We start from the raw sequence: 12,587 nt of genomic DNA on the forward strand, positions 1-12,587 counted from the left end.
AGCGATGAAAAAATTTCATCGCAAAAGATCAGATTTCTTGTAGTGTCAGAGAAATGATAATGGGTACTATTTTCTTTCTTAATGTCGTTAATCCTGCTACTAAAGCAAGGCATCTGCACCATGGCAAGGATTACAACTTTAATGCACATGGATGTCCCTTGATAATAGTCCCCATCCATTATCACTACCTACAGTTACGAGAGATGAACGAAACTGACCTAGCCAATTTGTGACTTAATGAGGAAGAAAATCTCGAGGTAAGGAAAGAAGCAATAAAAATATATAATATACACGTGGATGATTAGAGTGATGAAACTTGGGACTCCTCCGGATAGTTTTCAAGCTTGTATCTCCGCACTGCTTAAATTTGGATTTGGACCAATTCTAATTTTCAAGAGAGAGCACATTATTCCCTATGTTTTGTATATTGAGATTCATTATCAATTTCTAATCCAATTAGGATTCTATTTTTAGTTAGTCATTAATTTTAATAACTTTAGAATTTCATTTCTAATATTATTTTATTTAATTATATCTTTATAAAGATTGTAAGAATTTATATCTTAATAGATTTTTGATTTTTGAGCCAAAGTAATAGTCAAACTTCCATTCATGTGATGGTCTATTCAAAGAGAGATTTGATGTCTCATTAATATGAGGAAAATCATGTAGAGGATGGTGCATAAGATAGTGAAAAATGTATCGGAAGAAAGAAAGAGAGGAGATTGTTTGTGCATGTAAAAATTCTTTCGTGAGATATTTTTGTGAGGTTTTGATCGCTATTCTTTTGTGAATAAATTGTTTTGCTCTTCCAATTTTTTTGTTCTTCCATATTTTTTGCTTGTGATTCTCTATAATTTTTTTTTTGATATTTATTTTGGATCTTAGATTAATACAATCAATCTACCATATGTGGCATGTCGTTCTATACTGTATTTGCTCTAAATAATTCAGCTGTGCAAATATGAGGAACAGTTGCCCCAAAAGACATTTAGTTTGATCATATTTAGTTTGTGGCATTATGCTACTTCCGAGATCTATTTTCTTATTACATATGAATCTGTGCTTGCAAGGAACCAACTACTAAAACACTCTCAATAGAATTAATTTGCAGTTTAGTTATACATGCAATATTAAACAGGCCAACTTCCAACTACAAGCCAACGCACACAGCAAGCATAACCGACAAGACAAACAAGAAGTTTCCATCCTGTTGGGTATAAAATACCCACAGCCGAGGTCCTCGATAGAATCAACTCCAGACGGACTTCGTCCGGACTCCTACGGGAGCCGGACTCCACCGACAACTTCAACTGCAAGTGGACTCCGCCCGGACTCCTACAGGAGCCGGGCTCCGTCCTCAACGTCACTGCAGGTAAGCTCTGTCCGGCCTCCTACGGGAGCTGGACCTCGCCTTTGACTTAATTGCAGGAAGACTCCGCCCGGACTCTTACGGGAGCCGAGCTTCGTCCTCGACTCCAACGACTGCAGACGGACTTCATTCGGACTCCTACGGGAGTCGGACTCCGCCGACAACTTCAACTGCAAGTGGACCCCGCCCGGACTCCTACAGGAGCCGGGCTCCGTCCTCAACATCAACTGCTGGTAAGCCCTGTCCGGACTCCTACGGGAGCCGAACCTCGCCTTTGACTTAATTGCAGGAAAACTCCGCCCGGACTCCTACGGGAGCCGAGCTTCGTCCTCGACTACAACGACTGCAGACGGACTTCGTCCGGACTCCTACGGGAGCCGGACTCCGCCGACAACTTCAACTGCAAGTGGACCCCGCCCGGACTCCTACAGGAGCCGGACTCCGTCCTCAACGTCAACTGCTGGTAAGCCCTGTCCGGACTCCTACGGGAGCCGGACTTCGCCTTTGACTTAATTGCAGGAAGACTCCGCCCGGACTCCTACGGGAGCCGAGCTTTGCCCTCGACTCCAACGACTGCAGACGGACTTCGTCCGGACTCCTACGGGAGCCAGACTCCGCCGACAACTTCAACTGCAAGTGGACCCCGCCCGGACTCCTACAGGAGCCGGGCTCCGTCCTCAACGTCAACTGCTGGTAAGCCCTGTCCGGACTCCTACGGGAGCCGGACCTCGCCTTTGACTTAATTGCAGGAAGACTCCGCCCGGACTCCTACGGGAGCCAAGCTTCGCCCTCGACTCCAACGATTGCAGACGGACTTCGTCCGGACTCCTACGGGAGCCGGACTCCGCCGACAACTTCAACTGCAAGTGGACTCCGCTCGGACTCCTACAGGAGCCGGGCTCCATCCTCAACGTCAACTGCAGGTAAGCCCTGTCCGGCCTCCTACGGGAGCCGGACCTCGCCTTTGACTTAATTGCAGGAAGACTCCGCCTGGACTCCTACGGGAGCCAAGCTTCGCCCTCGACTCCAACGACTGCAGACGAACTTTGTCCGGACTCCTACGGGAGCTGGACTCCGCCGACAACTTCAACTGCAAGTGGACTCCGCCCGGACTCCTACAGGAGCCGGGCTCCATCCTCAACGTCAACTGCAGGTAAGCCCTGTCCGGCCTCCTACGGGAGCCGGACCTCGCCTTTGACTTAATTGCAGGAAGACTCCGCCCGGACTCCTACGGGAGCCGAGCTTCGCCCTAGACTCCAACGACTGCAGACGGACTTCGTCCGGACTCCTACGGAAGTCGGACTCCGCCGACAACTTCAACTGCAAGTGGACCCCGCCCGGACTCCTACAGGAGCCGGGCTCCATCCTCAACATCAACTGCTGGTAAGCCCTGTCCAGACTCCTACGGGAGCCGGATCTCGCCTTTGACTTAATTGCAGGAAGACTCCGCCCGGACTCCTACGGGAGCCAAGCTTCGTCCTCGACTCCAACGACTGCAGACGGACTTCGTCCGGACTCCTACGGGAGCCAGACTCCACCGACAACTTCAACTGCAAGTGGACTCCGCCCGGACTCCTACAGGAGCCGGACTCCGTCCTCAACGTCAACTGCAGGTAAGCCCTGTCCGGCCTCCTACGGGAGCCGGACCTCGCCTTTGACTTAATTACAGGAAGACTCCGCCCGGACTCCTACGGGAGCCAAGCTTCGCCCTCGACTCCAACGATTGCAGACGGACTTCGTCCGGTCTCCTACGGGAGCCGGACTCTGCCGACAACTTCAACTGCAAGTGGACTCCGCCCGGACTCCTACAGGAGCCGGGCTCCGTCCCCAACGTCAACTGCAGGTAAGCCCTGTCCGGACTCCTACGGGAGCCGGACCTTGCCTTTGACTTAATTGCAGGAAGACTCCGCCCGGACTCCTACGGGAGCCAAGCTTCGCCCTCGACTCCAACGACTGCAGACGGACTTCGTCCGGACTCCTACGGGAGCCGGACTCCACCGACAACTTCAACTGCAAGTGGACCCCGCCCGGACTCCTACAGGAGCCGGGCTCCGTCCTCAACGTCAACTGCTGGTAAGCCCTGTCCGGACTCCTACGGGAGCCGGACCTCGCCTTTGACTTTAATTGCAGGAAGACTCCACCCGGACTCCTACGGGAGCCGAGCTTCGCCCTCGACTCCAGCAATTGCAGACAGACTTCGTCCGGACTCCTACGGGAGCCGGACTCCACCGACAACTTCAACCGCAAGGGGGACTCCGCCCGGACTCCCACGGGAGCTGGGCTCCGTCGCTAACTTCGATTGCTGGTAAGATCCGTCCGGACTCCTACGGGAGCCGGACTTCGCACTCGACTTTAGTTGCAGGGGACTCCGCCCGGATCCCTATGGGAGCCGGGCTCCGTCCGTGACTTCAACTCCGAGAGGACTCCGCCCAGACTCCTACGGGAGCCGAACTCCGTCATCAGCTCCGACCACTGCCGAGCTTCAGCCGACGGATCTGCACTCCCAGGCCACAATAACGACCATGATCCTGGTCCACTTCCTGCGGCGGATTTCGCACCGCTCCATCATTCCCTGACAGGCCGCAGTAACGGTCACAGCACTGCCCCACTCCCTACGACGGATCCCGTGCAGCTCCACTACTCCCTGGCAGGCCACACTAACGGCCACGATCCTGCTCCACTTCCTGCGACGGATACCGCGCGATTCCCCCATCCACTGGCAAGTCGCGACAACAGACGCCGCTCCACTTTCTGCGGCAGACTCCATGTGGCACGCCCCAGCGATAGCCACGGGTCTACTCCACTACTCTCCGCAGCAAACTCCGCCTGACCCTGGGCGGCCCTCTGACAGACGGTTACGAATGTCGCCATCGATCCATTACCCCCTCTGCCTATAAAAGGGAGGGACCCAGATACGTTATTCTCTAAGCTTTAGTTTTTACCTAAAACTCTGCTAAATTCTCCGTTCGAGCACTCCATTCTTGTTGAGGTAGAGAACTGACTTGAGCGTCGGAGGGTCTTGCCGGAGTAACCCCACCTCCGGTTTAGACTTCCTTTGCAGGTCCCGGCGGCGACCACGACTTCCTCGACTCCAGCTTCTCCGGCGCAAGCGGATTTCTGCACCAACAGGATTGGCGCTAGAGGAAGGGGCTGTGTCTTCGCAGTTTCTTTGTTCTTAAAGGAGCGCTCAATGGAGCCACCTCCGATCGTCTCCCCCGACACCCACTCCTTGTTTCCCCCCGCGGGATCCATACTTGATGCCTCCACGCAAGGCATCCACGCGACGGTCCACGGCCTCCGCGGCCAGATCTCAGGCTCTGGCCTCCCCTCCCATTTCTCAACCTCCTCCTCCTCCTCCTCTGGCAGCGGCGGTCGGCGCAGAGCAGTTTGACTTGCTGACACAGCAGGTCAGAGGCCTCGCCGAAGCTGTGCAAGCTATGCAGCAGCAGCAGCCGCAGGCGTCGGCGCACCCGGAAAGGGCATCCCCGGGATGCCAGAATCCGACGACGGGGCGGGCCACCTGGGCCAGCCGCCCCGTCCTTCCTGGGAAAACAAACCCGAGGGTAGAGAGCCCTCAATCGGACCACGACTCCACCCCTGGAAGATCCCTGCCCCCGTTCTGCCAGAGGACCCTCGAGACTCGAAGTCGAGAGGATTTTCTGGACCGGAGGCTCCAGGAGATGAACCGACGGATTGAAGAACTCCGCCATGCGCCCCACGCTTATGGTGAGGATATTTGTACTGACCCTCCCTTCTCCCAAATGATCATGCAGGAACCGATCCCGCCAAACTTCAAGCTCCCCCAGTTCGAAAGCTACGACGGGACTTCGGACCCGGTCGATCATCTGGAGGCCTTCCAGGCGATGATGCTGCTTCACGGTGCTCCTGATGCCATTTTGTACCGGGCTTTCCCGTCTACCTTGAAGGGAGCGGCGAGGAACTGGTACTCGGCTTTGAAATCGGGTACCATCTTTTCCTTCGATCAGATGAGCCACCAATTTGTGGCCCATTTTGTCAGCAGCCGGCGCCCCCGGAAGGGTTCGGAGTCTCTCATCAACATCAGGCAAAGGGAAGGGGAGTCCATTCGGGCCAACATCAACCGCTTCAACATCGCGGCGCTGGAGGTCCGGAACTTAGACCAATCGGTCGCAATGGCCGCCCTGAAGGGTGGCCTTCAGAAGAATGATCTTTTGTTCTCCATGGAGAAGAAATATCTCAGAGATTTTGCTGATTTGCTGGCCCGGACCGAAGGATACGCCCGAGCGGAAGAAGCCTTCAAAATGAAGGATGAAGAGACGGCGAGGGAGCGGCAAGTGGGAGACTCGAGTAAGCCCGCAATTGAAAAAAGGCCAAAGGAAGTCCGGCTGCGTTCTCGATCCCCTCCTGGGCATAAGCGCGCCCATACTCCACCCCGGGGGCGCAAGCAGAGAAGCCCGGATCGCGGGGTTCGGCGGGGTTCCCCACCAGGGAGATTCCGCAACTACGCCCCCCTCAACGCCTCGAAGGCCCAGGTATTGATGGAGGTCAGGGAGCAGCTCCCTAGGCCGGAGAGGATGCGCACACACCCCAGGAAGCGCAACCCCAACAAATTCTACCTCTACCACCGCGACCACGGCCACGACACAGAGGAATGCATCCAGCTTCGGGATGAGATCGAGGAGCTCATTCGGCGAGGTCGACTCGACAGGTTCATCCGACGCAGGCCCGAGGGTAGAGGAGATCGGCCAAGGGCCCTTCCGCAGCCTGAACCGCTAAGAAGGGAGGAGCAACCCGGGGATCGGCCTCCCATCGGGACCATCGACTCCATCACCGGAGGGCCTCAAGGAGGAGCGGACCACCCGCGACCGTGGAACTCGAAAAATCTGTAAATGTATCACTTACGATTTCACCTTGAATCTAAATTTCTTTCTACCTGACGTACTCTTCCCATCTGGCGTGAATTTATTATGACTGGATATGATCCCTCCAAAAACAAAGTTATGTCAGGAACAGGAGGAGAACCTCGTCCTGACATGAGCAAAGTCAAAGGCCCGGTTCTTTTAGACCGGATGGGGGGAGAGGCCTTACAACGTCCTAATGTGCCCCCACAGCCATGTTAGGAACAGGAGGAGAACCTCGTCCTGATATGAGCAAAGTCAAAGGCCCGGTTCTTTTAGATCGGATGGGGGGAGAGGCCTTACAACGCCCTAATGTGCCCCCACAGCCATGTCAGGAACAGGAGGAGAACCTCGTCCTGACATGAGCAAAGTCAAAGGCCCGGTTCTTTTAGACCGGATGGGGGGAGAGGCCTTACAACGCCCTAATGTGCCCCCACAGCCATGTCAGGAACAGGAGGAGAACCTCATCCTGACATGAGCAAAGTCAAAGGCCCAGTTCTTTTAGACCGGATGGGGGGGAGGCCTTACAACGCCCTAATGTGCCCCCACGGCCATGTCAGGGACAGGAGGAGGACCTCATCCTGACATGAGCAAAGTCAAAGACCCGATTCTTTTAGACCGGATAGGGGGAGAGGTCTTGTAGCACCGTAACGCGCCCCCACAACCAAGCCGGGAATGGGAGGAGAACCTCGCCCTAGCTCGAGCAAAATGGAAGGCCCGGACTCCTACGGGAGTCGGACCCCGTTCACGACGTCAAGGAAGACTCCACCCGGACTCCTACGGGAGTCGGGCTCCGCACGCGACGCCAAGGAAGACCCCACCCGGACTCCTATGGGAACTGGGCTCCCCCCGCGACTTCTGCAGCAAGGGCTGGTGGCGGCGAAACCCGACCGCCCAACAAGGTCGGATGAAAGGAAAAAGCCCCTCAGCGGCACCTCCTCGCTTCTATGCAACCCCATGAAAAGCGGGGGGAGGGCCCTCACTCTGAGTAGAAGAGGAAAATTAAAAAGGAAGGATGGCAAACTATGACAGAAACAGATGAAGGATGAACCGCACCAAAAGACCTAAAGGACTTCATCCCAACTAAAACGGGGAGTTCCTACCGAACACCCCCGGCCTCTAAAAAGACTCTCGACACCGGTTAGGAAGGCAGCGACATCCCCGAGGTAATGCAGAGCCCGGACGGCCAGGCTCGGGCTTGCGGACATGTGCGACGAGAAAGGCGAGCTAACGCATCGACGACCGGGCGCCCCCCCCCCCCGACGACGACTACGTCAGACAGGTCAAACGACAAGAAAAGTTCGATGGACGGCAATTTAGTGCAATGCGCGGACGAGGTAACACAAAACACCCTTTTCATTCTATTTCCGATAAACACGCTACAAAGTCCGGAAGGCCAAGGGAAGAAAGGCAAAACGACAAAAAGGAAAGTAAATACATGAAAGACAGAAAGACGAAAAGAGCTCTAAGGAGGCCCTGCTCCCTCCGACTTAGAATTATCTACTCCATCCCTTAACCAGGACTGCCTTAGATTCTCAATTTCTTCTTCTAGCTCTCCCCTTTTCTGCAGCGCGTCTTGGAGCGCCCGATGAAGTCGCTGGCTCTCGGCCTCCACCTCTCGACGCCTCTTCCTCAAGACCTCGGATTCTGCCTCCACGTCCGCGACGGCCCGCTGCTCAAGTGCCAGTTGGATCTTCAGTTGTTGCAGCTCAGCTGTCTTTTTTCCGAGGGAGACAGAAATCCCCTCAACGGTGCCTCTTAGGGCTTGGAGCTCTTCAGAATCTTGGACGGAAGTAAGCTGTGCCCTACTAGCCAGCTGCCTCTGGAGACGGACGACTTCGTCGGCCGCCGTCCTGAACCTCCCTTTATATTCTTCCACCTGCCTGCGCCAGCTAGCCCGATGCACGTCATGGCTCACCTCGGCATCCTGAAGCTGCTGCTGAAGGTCGAAGACCTTCTTCGATCACTTTTGATCATCGTCGACCCGAGCCAAGAGCCGGGATGAATTTCCTTCCAGCTGGCCGATCTTCCCCTTCACAGCTGACAATTCCACCTTGAGGGCGCTGATCCTGGCGGCCTGGGCCCAAATTCGGTCGCTGGCGCTCTTCTTGCATTCCTCGAGTTCCTTCGCGAAGTCCGCCTTCCTCCGGCTATACTCCATGATCCCCTTCACATGGAGATTCCGAAAGTGGGTGGCCTCAGCGGTGGCTTCAGAATGACCTTCTCTCAATCTGCGGAGCTCGCCTTCCGTCTTCTTTAACTTCTTTGTCAGGTGGAGGACCTCCTTTTTCAGCCCCTGGATCGTCGATTTCAGCGGGACCCCCAAGGGCAGGGGGAGTGCTTCTGCAGGGCACTGCCATCGGAAGGCAAAAGCGTCAAAGCACGACTCATTGCGGGAAGAAGAGCAGGGAAAAGGAGGGGAGGAGGAGAAACCGCCCACAACAAGAAATTCAACTTTATTGATTGGATGATTTTTGAAGACAAACAGAAAAAAAAAATTACGACGAAGTAAAGGTACAAGATCGGAGGTCTCAGACCTCAGGGGCGGGGGTTGGAGAATTCGGCGTCTCCGGCAAGGGGGCTGCGACAGCAGTGACGGCTGGCGAGGGACCGGTCTCGTCTTCAGACTCCTCGCCTAAGAAGCTGAGGTCGAGCTCTGAAAATTTTCTGGCCACCTTATCTTGGCAAAGCTCGAACCCCCTTATGAACGCCTCCTGGCCAAATTGGACCTTCAGGTCCCTCATCTCCGCGGAGGCCTTGAATTCCTCTACCGCAAGGGCTCTGACCTCCGAGACCAAGATCGGAGTTTGCTCGATCAAGTTGGCGACCTCGGCCTCCGCCTTTCTCGCTGATTCCTCCAAGGTCCACCTCTCCTCCTCCCGGGCCCGTTTCTCTCTTTCCAGGGCCTCCTGGAGGGCGACTACTTCGACCGTCTTTGCTTGGAGGCGAGCAACCTCGGCCTGACAGCGTTCCTCTATCTGGAGGATGTCCCTCCTCGCACGGTTCACCGCCTCGATATAGGCGAGGAGCTGGTGCCCAATCTGCGAGGGCAGCTAGAGAATTAGAACAAAGGCCGAATAGCCATGTAAATGAAGAGTCACTTACCTCAAGGAAGGACCCCAAAGAGTCCCAGGCCCGCTGCTCAGGATCGGCGCGGTCGATCCTCTCAACGACGTCAGGCAGAATGTAACCGTCGATCAACCGCCTGATCAAGTCCCTATCATTGAAGGGATTCTTCGACCCCTCTTCAGAGCAGAGGGACTCGTCCGCGGCAGTTCGGCGGCTACTCGCCCTGCGGGCCACCGATTTCCTTCTTTTCCTCTCGACTATGGGCGCCTCCGTGGAGCGAACCCCCGAAATGGGGGCCCCGGCCGGCGGACTCCTCGAGGAGGCCCGGGGGGCCGTCGGCTCGGCATCCGAGGGAATGTCAATGGCCGGGGCCGCCTGGACGGGTGCTGCTAAGCTCGACTCCTCCGCCCTGGCCCTCTTCACCGATCCGGAGGTCGCAGCACCCTTTCTCTTGTGGGCCCTAAGGCCTCTGGTAAGCATCCGCGCTGCTTCGGTATCCATTCCTAAAAAAAAAAAAAAAAAAAAGGAGAAAAAGAGAGAGAGAAAAGGAAAGAAGAAAAAGAAGCAAACCGATCAATCAAGAGTCAAAAAAAAAAAAAAAAGAGAGAGAGAAAGAAGAAAGAAAGAAAGAAACAGAGGGGAAAAAGAGAGAGGAAAAGAAGAAGGGCGTGAAAGGAGAAGATAAGGTAAAAGATGAATACTCGCTGGATCCTGGGGACTCAGGCCGATGTTGAAAAGAAATTGCTCCCTCAGAAGATTGGGAAGGGAAGGAGTAGAGTAAGCTAGAAGCTTCCGGGCAGCCTGGAGGTCATCCTCCCCCAGGCTGGGGGCCCGGCGGACAGAATCCCTCAGAGAGCCCCAAGGGGGCAGACCCAGTCTCAAGGTCGGGCAGTGGACGAAGAGGTATTTCCCCTTCCAATTGTGGATTGAAGAAGGGGCGCCTTTCAGCAACCCCTTCTTGTCGAACTGGGGGGAGAAGTACCACCAGTCCTTCACCGAAAGATGGCGCTTGAAAGTATAGAAGTGCCTAAACAGGGAGAGGGACGGTTGGACCTCGACTACATGGCAAAGGGAGAGAAATCCTATCAAAAATCTAAAAGAATTCGGGGCCACGGAAGCCAAGGAGATGTCTAAGAAATGGAAGAGGGCAACGACAAAGGAAAAAAGCGGAAGCCGGAGTCCGGCACGGAACGCTTCCTGGTACAGACAAAAATGACCAGGTGGGGGAGTGCTGGCCCGGTCAGAAGGGCCAGGCAGCTCCAGGTCGTACTCCGGAGGAACTCCATACCGAACCCTTATCAGAAGGAGTTCCTCCGAGATCAGGAAACATGGAATGGCGCCTGGTGCAAAAACTGAGCGGGGCCCAGCCCCAGACGCAGGTTCGTCTACGGAGCGGGGGACCTGGGGGTTTGAGGCGGATGAGCTCCCAGAGCTGCAGGGAGCGGAAGAGCTGGACGACATTTTCGGGTAGTTTCGAAGGAGGGCTCTAGAAGTCCCTAAGAAGACGGACAAGATGGGAAACGAGAGGCCACAGGAAACTAACTCGGAGGGATGCTAAAAAGATAAATAAATAATGACAGAGAAGAAGTCCTTAGGCAGTGGGAAGAAGGTTGGAGGTGCTGGAACCAACATATATCACTCTGAGGGACCAGAGGGACGGAGACAGGGACGATTTGGAAGACACCTACGGCTCGAGAAGATGCCCACTGAAACAGGGCTCTCGAAGAAAAGGCAGACACCGATAGAAATGCTGGAACGAGGCAGGACACTTAAAGGTGGGAGGACGGGTTTAAATAGACCCTGGGATCCGACGCCATAATGATCACGAATCCCCCCAAGCCAGTCCGCACCCGACACGTATCCCACTCCCCCTGGCAGGCGGCTAAAAGCGGCTGACGGTTGGCAGGACTATTATTGCACCGTACCTGGGCCAGTGTACCTGTGGGAATTTCGAAGAGTCTCTTCGTATCGCCCCAATTCGAAAAGACTCCGGCACGCACGCAATTAATGCCAAAATATCTGGGGGCGGCAGTGTGCAGGCTTCGAGGGGATGGTTTCGGCTGTGCCCATCTCTCTGTACTTCCTTCGTTCGAAATTCAAACTCGGAAGTAGGGGGACTGGTGTTGGGTATAAAATACCCACAGCCGAGGTCTTCGACAGAATCAACTCCAGACGGACTTCGTCCGGACTCCTACGGGAGCCGGACTCCGCCGACAACTTCAACTGCAAGTGGACTCCGCTCGGACTCCTACAGGAGCCAGGCTCCATCCTCAACGTCAAATGCAGGTAAGCCCTGTCCGGCCTCCTATGAGAGCCGGACCTCGCCTTTGACTTAATTGCAGGAAGACTCCGTCCGGACTCCTACGGGAGCCGAGCTTCGCCCTCGACTCCAACGACTGCAGACGGACTTCGTCCGGACTCCTACGGGAGCCGGACTCCGCCGACAACTTCAACTACAAGTGGACCCCGCCCGGACTCCTACAGGAGCCGGGCTCCGTCCTCAACGTCAACTACTGGTAAGCCCTGTCCGGACTCCTACGGGAGCCGGACCTCGCCTTTGACTTAATTGCAGGAAGACTCCGCCCGGACTCCTACGGGAGCCGAGCTTCGCCCTCGACTCCAACGACTGCAGACGGACTTCGTCCGGACTCCTACGGGAGCCGGACTCCGCCGACAACTTCAACTGCAAGTGGACCCCGTCCGGACTCCTACAGGAGCCGGGCTCCGTCCTCAACATCAACTGCTGGTAAGCCCTGTCCGGACTCCTACGGGAGCCGGACCTCGCCTTTGACTTAATTGCAGGAAGACTCCGCCCGGACTCCTACGGGAGCCGAGCTTCGCCCTCGACTCCAACGACTGCAGACGGACTTCGTCCGGACTCCTACGGAAGCCGGACTCCGCCGACAACTTCAACTGCAAGTGGACCCCGCCCGGACTCCTACAGGAGCTGAGCTCCGTCCTCAACGTCAACTGCTGGTAAGCCCTGTCCGGACTCCTACGGGAGCCGGACCTCGCCTTTGACTTAATTGCAGGAAGACTCCGCCCGGACTCCTACGGGAGCCAAGCTTCGCCTTCGACTCCAACGACTGCAGACGGACTTCATCCGGACTCCTACGAGAGCCGGACTCCGCCGACAACTTCAACTGCAAGTGGACTCCGCCCGGACTCCTACAGGAGCCAGGCTCCGTCCTCAACGTCAACTGCAGGTAAGCCCTGTCCGGCCTCCTACGGGAGCCGGACCTCGCCTTTGACTTAATTGCAGGAAGACT

The sequence above is a fragment of the Elaeis guineensis genome, chromosome 4 (genome assembly GCF_000442705.2).
Source record: "Elaeis guineensis isolate ETL-2024a chromosome 4, EG11, whole genome shotgun sequence".
In the NCBI taxonomy this organism is placed as follows: Eukaryota; Viridiplantae; Streptophyta; class Magnoliopsida; order Arecales; family Arecaceae; genus Elaeis; species Elaeis guineensis.